At 38.5% G+C, this 12651-nt stretch overlaps 1 long non-coding RNA gene across 3 annotated transcripts; it reads right to left on the reverse strand.

The window, feature by feature from the left end:
• Positions 1–61: 61 nt before the first annotated feature.
• Positions 62–12534, reverse strand: LOC127623192 (uncharacterized). Of its 3 annotated transcripts, none has more exons than XR_007968034.1 (4): positions 12387–12534; positions 3845–4020; positions 3603–3680; positions 62–3341 (listed from the first exon to the last, which is right to left on the reverse strand). It is a non-coding gene; the product is annotated as an uncharacterized LOC127623192 (long non-coding RNA). The 3 variants fall into 3 exon arrangements; XR_007968036.1 differs by lacking the exon at positions 12387–12534 and adding an exon at positions 11751–11833; XR_007968035.1 differs by lacking the exon at positions 12387–12534 and adding an exon at positions 4217–4401.
• Positions 12535–12651: the final 117 nt, after the last annotated feature.

Consider the following 12651-nt stretch of genomic DNA (forward strand, 5'->3'; position numbering starts at 1 on the left):
TAACAGAGAGCTGAAAGTAAATAAATAAAAGAGGAAATCACATATAATATAGGTTAGAAAAGTACAGACATATGACACACAAGTTAACAAAAGTCAGTTAATAATTGACACTTTAATATTTGTATTTTATATTTAATTTTAATTTTATATTTTCAAAATCAATATTACATTCATTTTGTAATTATCCTTTATGTTATTATTGTTCAGTTTGTTTCTTCGAATCTCGTGCAATTAGATTATTATTGAATAATGAAAATTACTATTTCTACTCATTTTAAAGTGTCTAAGAGCATGATTTTTTTGTTTTGTTTTAGCATAACAAGTTAATCTTACCGGGAGGACGATCCGGCGCTTTTGTTGTCGTTACGTATCTATGGAAACGAGTGTACGCGTCATCAACGCAAGCGCATAAGTAAAACGGATAAAACTCCTATTTTCGGCCACCTTTTACAAACTTCACGTAAAAACTCAAATGAAGCCATCAGACTCGGTGTTAAATATGATAAACTAATCAGCATTATAAACAGAGGCTACAGAATGCGTTAGCCACCCCCCACAAACTAGCATACATTTTTTTTTTTATATTTAATGTAAATTAATAACATTAAGCTTTAGTCTCCCATTCCCAAAAGAAAATAATTCGTTATATGTGACATATCACTTTATTCTGAACAATAATGAGTGATATGAATCCGAATTGTATTATTAAAAATATAAATAAAAAATTGACAAATCAATTTTCCAAAAATAAAAATATTAAATATCAAGGTAACCACCTTGATATTGGTAACCCATGAGAGAATGTTTTTGTTTTTTTTACTATTTAACTTTCAGACTTTTCTGAGAATGCTGTGGAAAAGAAACTCTGCTTGGAGACTGAATGTGAAGTAATTCAGTTTTAGACAGAAAGAAGACAAAATTATCAGGTCAAGTGCCTATAGCTACAGAATCACCCATTTATCTGATTTAAAAAAAAAAATTGTAAAATTAAACAATTGTACATTTCCATTGGGGTGGAAGCTTATATTTGAAGCCAGGCAGCAAAATTAAATTAGATCAAATTAGATTTCAAAGTCCTGACTGTAATATTGCTAATTACAGTGAATTTATGGTAAGCACATAGCCACCCTTGGAACAGAAAATATTTCAAGGTAATTGTATTCAATCTAAAGCAGAACTTGAATTGACTGAATATTATATGGAGTCAGATGCATTATATCATATATATAATTATAAGGCAGCAAGGTTGGAAAGCAACATTTTTAATTCACAGTTCACAGTGTATTTCTCACTTTTCTATGAGCTAAGAAATATACAAATTTCAATTATGTCTTACCATATTCCTAGAAACAGAGAAACATGTTTAGTCCTTTTTCTACCGTAAATCTACATGTTTACTTTCACTTTAGTAAAAAAAAAAAAAACAAAAAAAAAAACATGGACTTAAATATTGATCTGTTTCTCACCCACACCTATCATATTGCTTCTGAAAATATGGATTAAACCACTGGAGACCTTCTCAGATTTGGTCACCATTCACTTGCATTGTAAAGACCTACAGAACTGAGATATTCTTCTATAAATCTTAATTTGTGTTCTGCTGAAGAAAGAAAATAATACACATCTGGGCATGAGGCTGAGTAAATGATGAGAGAGTTTTCATTTTTGGGTGAACTATCACTTTGTTCTAATTGTTCATTTGAAAAATTATTCTTTTAATAAACATGTAATTTACATGACTTTCTATGTCTTGATATTAAGTTTGCTGCACAAACACACATCTTGATAATTTAATTTATGTTTAAACACTCTACCTATAGTAAAACGTTCTAAATGATTAAAAAACGAATTGTAGAATTCATTAATAATAAGAAGTTAAATAAAATAAGTGACATTATGTTACATATCGTATATGGAGCTGTATGAATACACTGTATAGTAATTTGGTCTATTAGTTGTTTAGGACAGAAGAGTTAAAACACGCGCGTTCATACACTGGAACTGACAATGTTACATCTCCCTCATTATAATATTAAATCGACAAAGCTTTAAACAACTTATTTAAATGCATGTGATAGTTTTGTCTTGACTCTTGTCTTATGTTAACCATTTAAAATGAGCACTGAACTTCGAACTTAGTGGCTGTTTTTCTGCAACTTATACGATATGATTTCCCTTTGTTTACTATGGTTACTATGATGACTATATGAACGACTTCTGAACTGGCCAATCGCAGACCGCTTCCATTGATCTATATGCATGGAACGTTAATTACAACTTCCGGAATAATATAAGCCAGCTCAAAAACTTCCGGTGAAACGTCACTTGCTGTAGCGGCATATTCAATTTTCTGATGGACAGTGTAAATAGCCTGTAAAGCGATATCAATCTTTTTTTTCTCGTTATTCACTTGTTTAAATAGATTATAAAAATAAGTGAACGAAATGAAAAAGACGTTTAAATTTCAGCATTTTGAGTGGACGACAGTTGGGCACTGTTGCGTCCCTCAGTGTTCATCCTCATCTAAATTAAATTCGGCTATTCGTTTTCAAACTTTGAGTTTTTTGCGTTAAATTGCTTTGTCTAAATAGATGCATCAAGACCAGTGCGCAGTTCTGTTTAGTATTTTAACTATTTTACTGTTGTTAGCTACTGCTTTTGTTCAATGATAAAGAATGGATTTACATCTCTACAACTTCATACAGGGATCTGTATTTTTCAGATCAGTTTCATGCTTCCAGTGAATAAACCTACATTTGTTTGTAACTGCCTTTTTAAAGGGCTCCCCAAAGCATTGTGTATTTTATTGTGACCATTACAAACAGCATTTAAACAATACTATTTTTAGGTACTAATGAGATATAACCTCAAACACTCACATAAATAACATTTATAGGAAAATATGTAATTTAATAAATTAATGATGACATGTTCAACTACATAAAATAATTTGTATACATTGTATACTAGAATTCTATTAGAATATATTTGTGGCAGATGACAATAGTGAACACATGAAAACTGCTCAGAAATGTAATGAAAACCAAACTATTTGAACTTTGTAAAAAAAACTGAAAGTTAAACATGGAAATTGACAAGCCAAAAGCATAGGTAGGTAAGAGTAAAAGTAATCAAACTTTTGATTGTTTTTATGACTCTCCCGTCTCTGAATATTCTTTGAATAAACAATTCCATAAATATATTCCCATTGTTGTTGTGGGTGGAGCGGTTTCCCTTGGCATTCCTCGGTAAATCTCATTCACACGCAGAACTGACATGTCTGGAAGGTCACAGGTCCGGTCACTGGTCACCGGTCACAGGCCCCGTTGTACAAGTTACTTCTGAAAATATACACAACTGAACAGTTAGACAAGCATGTATGTACTGTTTGTTATTATCATAAATTAATGCTTTTCATGTCAAATTCTACTTCAGTGATGTGTAGCTCTATGCTACAGGGATGTTGTGTGTGTGTGTCTGTGTATGGACATTCAGTTCAATTAGAGGTTCATCTTTAGTCTAAAAATACAAAGTACAATTTTACATTTCCAGTACATATTTTAATTCATGTAGCAGACATACTGCCCATTTCTACAGATTACCTGATCCCTTCAGCCAATCCTCTCCTTGGGCCTAGCTGACAACACCACAATCTCATTTGTTGGACCAGGCTTAAAGCCCTGTCAAGAAATATGTACAAGAACTTATTTACTTTGTGTAAACAAATTTTAGCTCATATGATCACATTTTCAGAAGGAAGGATGCTGCATGGAGCCTTGAAAGTTGATGTGATTTATGTGACATAACCAGGAAGAAGTGAGACACATAATGTTGAAAACATCACCTGGGTGCTAGGTTGTGCCACTGCAGCTCAGACCCTGTGCAGCTGTGAGTAGGGGGACAGCCGTTATGCGAGGTCTGGTAGAGCAAAGCTGCAACATGATTGCATAGTGCAAGCCCTGCCACACATGAGCAATGACAGGCCAACAGCTCAACAGGTTAAGAGTCTTTGAGAACAACCTGTAAAAAAAATAATTATTATTATTATCAATTGATACTGTATCTCATGTGTTTTGAGATTCAGGTAAATAATTTTGAGAGTGGCTGAGATTACTGAAATACATATTTAATAACAGAACTAAATGGAGTCACAGTGTAGCTAATTATGCGTTTTAAACATGCTCACTGTGTACAATGTCAAATGCTGGCAACCTACCTGCCTCTACTCTCTGGGAATTTTTACATGTGTCCACGATGTCTACTACACAATAAACAGAGTGTACTATGTACTGTTGAGTAAAATACTTTTTGAAACACACAGCGTAGGCCCTAGTTGGTGCACGGTTCTGTTGGTGCAACAGTAGGCTGTAGGTCCAAACAGTATTACAGTCACTATCTATTCTCCAGACTATTTTATACTGGCACATGGAATTCCCAGAAAGCAGAACGTATTAACATTATTGAACCTGCTCTCATTCCCCAACACTCAAGTTGTGTGGTCTCTCTTTTTTCCTCATCGACCTGAAGCAGCTTGGCCTCACAGACACCTCTCCTGCCTCATTCTTGTCAGAAACGGAGGCAACGAATTAAGCAAGGACCACATAGCAAGACAAAATGTTATGCTAGTGCCAAGCCAGGTTATGTCAAGGAGAGTAGCGGAAGACAGATCTATATATATAGCGGCAGCCAGTAACCGCTAAGAGGCTGAGTAGAGGGAATAAAAGTTGACGCGTTTCCACTGCAGATCCTGATGGTTTATTGTAACATTGAAACAAACATGATGGATGTTGACAGTAAAGTAAGCAAAAGGCAATGAAGTGAAATTTGGCTAAATGAAATGAAAACGGTCAACAGAAAGTGAGCGTCCCAGCAACTCACCCCCTTCCTACATACTAACCACACGCAAACTAACAGGTAATATGCACCTACAACAAGTGACGTAACAAACTGAAAGTAAAAATTTCAAAATAAAAGACATCAACCCAAACCTGGCACCTACACTCCAGCCCCTGATTATTACACCCCAAAACTGTAATAATCATAACAATTACAACACAATCATGCAAAGTATACATCACTGCGTAATTATTTGCATACATAGAAATCGCTAAATCTTATTTCATAAATAATGTATACACAAATGTGTGTAAATGTCCAATTCTTCAATGTGCGAACAGTGTCCGTAATCAACTGAAGTAAACATGTCAATCAAACAGTCTTTAGTCAAAGTCTTCGATAAGTCATTTGAGAGCTCTCATAAGTCAGTCAGTCAATTAGTCAGTCAATTAGTCAGTCGGTCATAGAATAGTTAGAAGTCCTCCGTTTCAAGAAGAAGGCAAACTTTAGTAATGGGTCTGGTCAAGCAGGAACTCTTGGTCTTGATTCTTACTTGACGTGTCAATCCCTTTTATCCTGTGTGATCTGAATAATCTTGCCCATAATCCATGAGCTCCTTGGGGCAGTATCATCCACTACAAGCACAATATCTCCCACTTGAAAATTGCGTTTCTTCACCAGCCACTTCTGGCGTTCTTGTAGTTGAAGTAGGTACTCCCCGATCCATCTCTTCCAAAATAGATCCGCCATATATTGGATCTGTCGCCAACGTCGTCGTGAATATAGATTATCCCTTTTAAACAGTCCAGGTGGTAAAGACGGCTGTGTTTTCAAGAGGAGAAGATGGTTAGGAGTTAGGGCTTCCAAATCATTAACATCCAGAGATGCTCTGGATATTGGACGATTATTAAGGATTGATTCAACTTCACAAAGGAGTGTGTAAAGACCCTCCTCGTCTAAACTTTGTCCTCTAAGGATAGAATTTAAAATCTTCCTTACTGATCTTATAATCCGTTCCCAAATTCCACCAAAGTGCGAACCAGCCGGGGGATTAAAGTTCCACTTAATTCCTTTGTGAAGCAGAAATGAATTGATCTGATTATGATTCCAGTTTTTTATAGCCTCCTGCAGTTCACGTTGGGCACCAACAAAGTTTGTGCCATTGTCTGAACGAATCTCGACAACTTGTCCTCGACGTGCAGTAAATCTTCTTAATGCATGGATGAAAGAGCCTGTATCAAGTGAATTTGCTATTTCAAGGTGAACAGCTCTTACAGTCAAACATGTGAATATCACTCCATAACGCTCCTTCCCCGTTTTACTTCAAAGGGACCGAAGCAGTCCACTCCAACATGCGTAAATGGTGGTTTGTCAGGTGTGACTCTATCTTGTGGCAAATCTGCCATCTGCTGATGACCCGGGATTCCATGAAGACGTCTGCAGACCACACACTTGGACAAAATTCTTCTTATAGCTGTGCTAGCACCAGGGATCCAATATCTCTGCCGCAAATTAGCCAACATATAATTCCGTCCACAATGTCCAATGTCATGATGAATTTGCCGCAGAATTAAATCTGATATATGTAGATCCTTGGCCAGTATTACCGGATGCTTAACTTCTTCAGGCATCATAGCCTTGTCCAGACGCCCTCCAACTCTGATGACATCGGAGTGAACCACAGGGTTAAGTCTATAGAGTTCACGATTCCGTTTTACCAATCCATCTTTCCGCAGACTAGCCAGTTCTTCAGAATATCTCTTCCTTTGGCAAAGACGGATAATCTCCAATTCAGCTCTTTCCAGCTCACCTGAAGACAACAATTTAGCAGGCACATTGGATCTGAATTTTCGTATCTCTTTCTTAACAACAGTCTCTCGTTGCAACTTGTCCATATCAGAGTAAGCAGTCATCAACCTTTTCCTTTCCTTGCTGAGATCAATTAGGATATTCCTGAATCGAAGGATCCAAGCTACACCTTTTTCAATCGCATCCATGAAGAGTAGTAATTAAAGTATGGCATAAACTCATACTCTTGTTGAACTTGCACAGCATTCACCAGAACACTCTTTTTAACTTCTGGGTCACAAGGCGACATCTCACCTACATCAGAAGGATCCATGGGCCACAACTCTTGTGGTTGAACAAGAAATGGAGGACCAGAAATCCATATCTGGTTCTTTAAGAATGAATCAACCTGTAGACCTCTGGATGCTAGGTCAGCTGGATTGTTTGAAGAATTCACATACCTCCATTGTCTGATTTCAGAAACACTTGAATTTCAGCAACTTCGGTTGGCTACAAAACATTTGAATCTAGAAGTCTCATTTTGGATGTACTTGAGGACAGAGGTGCTGTCGGTCCATAATACAGAATCCTGAAGTTTCATCTTCAGCTCTCTCTTCCACAACTTGTCCATGCGACCAGCAAGTGTGGCAGCAGTGAGCTCCAGACGAGGGATAGTGATAGGTTTTAAAGTTGTCACTCTTGCCTTACTCATTAAAAGAAAGGAATGGGCACGTAGTCGATCATTATGAAGTAGTATATACGACACCATGCCATAACCCTGCTCACTGGCGTCCGAAAAGTGATGCAATTGGGCAGATATAGCTTCTCCAAAGTTTTCAGGCTTTAAACACCTACGGACCTTGAATTTCTCCAATTCATGAAGTTTCTCCAACCAACTCGTCCATCGCTGAATGTACACTGTTGGAATAGTGCTGTCCCATCCAATTTTTTCTCGACACAGATCTTGAAGTATCATTTTGGCACGTAGAATCACAGGAGACAGAAAGCCAAGCGGGTCATAGATGGAACTAATGATAGAAAGAATTCCTCTTCGAGTAAGAGGTCTATCCTTGATGGTCACCTTGAATTTGAAGACATCAGACTCAGCACACCACTGCACACCCAATGCTCTTTCCAAAGGTAGCATGTCATGTTCCAAATCCAAGTTCTTAACTTTCTTATCTCTGTCTTCCTCAGGGATGGCATTTAACACAGTGCGGCTGTTACTTATCCATTTGGTTAATCGGAATCCACCTTTAGCGCACATTTCTGTAGCTTCTGATACAATAGAACAGCTTCTGAATCTGTAGGCACAGATACAAGACAGTCATCTACATAGAAGTTATTAAGGACAATGTCCACGGTCTTGGCATCATACAGATCCTTATGGTCCTCTGCACACTTTCTCAATGCATAGCTAGAGCAACTTGGAGATGACGTAGCTCCAAACAAATGCACAACCATTCTGTATTCTTCCAGATTCACATCAATGTTTCCTCCAGGCCACCAAAGAAACCTCAAGAGATCACAATCATAAGGATTTACCTTAACCTGATGAAACATCGATTCTATGTCAGCCATCATGGCAACATACTCCATTCTGAATCGCACAAGAACACTCACCAGTGGACTTGTTAAATCTGGACCTTGCAAAAGATGCTCATTCAATGATGTTCCTTGATATGATGCTCCGCAATCAAATACCACTCTTATCTTTTGCTTTTTAGGATGATACACACCATGGTGAGGTATGTACCATAAACGTCCATCAAGTCGTTCCAGTTCAGCTGTGGGAACCTTTTCAGCATGGCCTTTGGCGATGACACTCTCCATAAAGGTAGTATAGTCAGCATGAAAGGAAGCATTTCTTTGAAGTCTTCTTTGAAGATTCAGAGCACGTTGTTCCACGATTGCTCTATTCCTCGGCATGACTACCCTTTTGTTTTTAAGTGGAAGACCAATAGAATAATGCCCATTGGTCAGTCTTGCTGACTGTGAAACAAAATCCATGAATTGATGATCTTCCTTTGACAATCCTTGCAGTTCCTCTTCGACACATTCAGGAAAGTCACTCTTAAACTGTTGCTCCCATAACTCATCCAGTTTCATAACTGTGATCCTATTAACAGTCATGTGAGAATGTTCCTTAACAGCATACTCTTTCTGTCAGCTTGATTGGTCCATTAACTGCCCATCCAAACATGGTCTTAATAGCGTATGGGCCACTGTCTTGACAGCGAATAATCTGCCATGGCTCCAAAGCCTCTGGCACATTAGCACCAATCAACAACTCCACATCAGCATCAATTGAAGGCAAACATAGATGACTTAAATGAGGCCAACAAGCAAGATCGTTTTGTGTGGCGATGTTGGTTTTACTTACAGGCATGGTCTTCTGAGTGTATACCTCTGGTAAAGCACAGTAATGCTCTTGATTCAATCCTGACACTTCAAGATCCTTCAGAACATAACAGCAAATGGATTTGTCCTGACTCATGGTTCTCATTAGAATGTTAACTTTCTTTGCCGAGAGATTGAGCTTGGACATCAAACTCTCTGTGCAGAAAGATGCAGAGCTTCCAGAGTCCAGAAAAGCATAGGTGGTCACAACTTTGCTTCCTTTCTTTGATTTCACACATACAGGAACGATAGACAATGCACAATTCTCTTTACTAGCCCCAGTAAGGGCACTAGACTGCAGCGAGACCAAAGCACTTCCCACTGTTGACTTGGACTCATCTTTATACTGAATGCCCTTATTCTCTGATGGAAAAATATGAAGACTTGGGTGTTTGAGTTGACATATCATACATATGCTTCTCTCTTTACAATCACGGCTGAAATGTCCTGTACATAAGCAACCGAAACAAATCCCCTTTTTCTTCAGAAAATTCATCTTTTCTGCATGAGATCTTTCAACAAGCCTTTTACAGAAGTCCAATGCATGTGCTCCTTCACAGAAGAGACAGGTTTTTTCACAGCCTTCCCACTACAATCCTTTGCACCAGTTGCAGTGACTGTGGTGGCAAAACTACTTCTAGGTTTAAAATGAGGCAATTTGGTATTCAGGTTTCTACCTCCACTAGGCAGAACATCTTGAATGCTTCCAAATACCGGATCTGTGACTATTTTCACCTGTCTTTCTATGAAGTCCACAATATCAGAAAAGCAAGCTGGATGGTTACATCTTTCCTGTAAATCATATGCTACAATCCTCCATCTTTCTTTGAGCTTATAAGGAAGTTTTGCAAGAACAATTTGCATATTAGAGGCAAGATTTAACTCATTCATGTAACAAATATTCTGCATAGCATTGCAGCAACTCCTAAGAAATAAGCTGTAGTCTTGTAGAGCCTTAGCATCCTCAGATCTTATCATTTGCCATGAGAGTGCTCTTTTCATGTAAGCTGAGGCTATCCTTACCTCATTACCGAAATGCTCCTTAAGCAAGGCCTTAGCATTTATATACCCTTGCGAAGGAATCATCAATTGACAGCTTCGAACAAGCTCCTTAGGTTGCCCTCTAGTGTACTGCTCCAAGAAATGCAAGCAATCTGCATGGCTACTTGCTTTCTTTTCAACCACCTCTTCGAATGTTCGTATAAAGTTGTGATAATGCAATGGATCTCCATCAAAGAATGGGACCTCCCTTGGTGGAAGTGAAGATAAGTTGTGTTGCTGAACTAATAGGGCAGCAATTTCATTTTGCTTGTCAATAAGCTTAATGATATTTCCTCCTTCCAAACCATCCTGTAAACTCGATCTATGTGCACCCTGCAGTCCAGGACCATGTCCGCCATCATGACTGATGCTGGGTAACGTAGAATGTGTCAACCTTATGTTAGAATTTACAATCTGTTGTTGACCTGACGGAGTTGGAAAACGCATTGGATTATCTGGTGCGGCTTGAGCCCGTGTATAAGATACAGGTGGCTGTAGTGGCATTGAATGTGAACTTGAAGGTAAAAATGGTTCCACATTAGGGTTAAGAGAACTGGTTCCAGTATTTCTCACCCAAAATGCACTGGCATCAGAAGAATTCGTCCAATCACTTTGTTCTGATCTCACGTTGCTATACACTTTCATCTTGGCCATGGATACAGCAATTTTAGTGTCCAGTTCCAGTTGTTCTTTTCTCCTCCTCAAATCCTCCTCTTCCTTCTCCAATATATGTTTCCGTGATAACATTTTCTGATGTGCCAACAAGGCTTCCATTTCGACCTTAACCTTAAGATGAGCAGATACAATGGAAGATCGACTGGTTCGAGATCCATGAGTTGTTGTCGTTTTCCTGCCCACGTTAGAGACACTATCAGTTGGCTGTATTTGATTCTGCACATCCCCTTCATCCATATCATAGTTCTGATATTTACTTGAAATATTCATATTATGAGACGATGAAACTGGTTCAGCTGAAGATGGAATATTAGAATCACAACTCAGTTGAGGTTCAGCCAAATTATCCATTGCTCTTGAATCATGAATGACAGAAAGTGATGGGCAAAGATTTGCATAACGCAGAGTAGAATTTGATTCTGTTATTTGAGCATTTTGCCTCAGATTCTTAGCTTCATTCAACCATCGTTCAACATCTTCCACAAATCCATCATTGTGCTTAGAAACTGTATCAAACCACTCGTTTTGTTTGTTTTGTTCATCAGGAGGAAGAAAGGGAAGCACTTCTTTGTGCAACACAAAAGCATCATCTTTCAAACATTTCAAAGATCCCACCATTGAAGACACTTGCAAAGCATTTTCGTCACATTCCATTAGATCTTTCATTGATAAAATCAAGCTCTTCATTTGATTCACCTTAGCCTTGCGATCCTTTTGCAATGCCTCAATTTTAAGCACCAAGGCTTTTGCTGTAAGCTTGGGCTCTCTTTTGCTACTCACAGCAGCGTGCGCAGCCTCATCTGCGTCCATTTCTCACACAACGCAATCCTAGTAATCCAAACAGCACCGTATTCAACGCCCAGATCAAGCCAACAATTTCATGAATGGGCGCAGCACACTTCATTCCACGCAATAAGCGGCACACAAACGCTGCACGGCCGGCGACAACAGCGTCTTCTCATCCAATATAAAATATGCTGCAGCCAAACATAACAAAACCGCTCACATACCTCTTCTGCCGTCAGGATACAGAAGCGCGATATCAATTCAGTGTGCGCGTCAGCATTTCACATGCGTTTGTGCGAAGAAATCCTTTCCAATCCACGATGCAAAATCCAACAGTAGCCCTTTTCTGTTGACTAAATATAGCGGCAGCCAGTAACCGCTAAGAGGCTGAGTAGAGGGAATAAAAGTTGACGCGTTTCCACTGCAGATCCTGATGGTTTATTGTAACATTGAAACAAACATGATGGATGTTGACAGTAAAGTAAGCAAAGGGCAATGAAGTGAAATTTGGCTAAATGAAATGAAAACGGTCAACAGAAAGTGAGCGTCCCAGCAATTCACCCCCTTCCTACATACTAACCACACGCAAACTAACAGGTAATATGCACCTACAACAAGTGACGTAACAAACTGAAAGTAAAAATTTCAAAATAAAAGATATCAACCCAAACCTGGCACCTACAATATATCTAAATGCTGTCAACTTAGCGGTTATATCCTGTTTACCGGTGCTAACATTAAGCTATCGTTGGTCTTTCAACTTAACAGTAGCTAACTTACGTTCGATAACGTTAGTTAAGTTAGCTGTCTATAGCTAGCTTACAGAACGAAATACTTATAGTGTACTTTTGCTAACTTACCTTCGTAGTCATGGATATAATACATCCCTTTTCACGTTTGCTTGATGAAGTCTTTGAATTTGAATGAATCAGGCGGTGTACATCATCATTTGTGTTGACGAACATCTTTGACATCTTCAGGAATGACAGTTGACCGGAAATGCCCGAGCTGGCTTATCTAAACCAGGAAGTAACCCTGCATATAGCCCAAAGCCAATCCGAACGCAGGAGGAGGGACCTGCGGGTGTTTTAAAAAATAACGCCTCCAAAATGTCTACGTCACTTT

This window comes from Xyrauchen texanus, chromosome 29 (assembly GCF_025860055.1).
Source record: "Xyrauchen texanus isolate HMW12.3.18 chromosome 29, RBS_HiC_50CHRs, whole genome shotgun sequence".
Classification (NCBI taxonomy): domain Eukaryota; kingdom Metazoa; phylum Chordata; class Actinopteri; order Cypriniformes; family Catostomidae; genus Xyrauchen; species Xyrauchen texanus.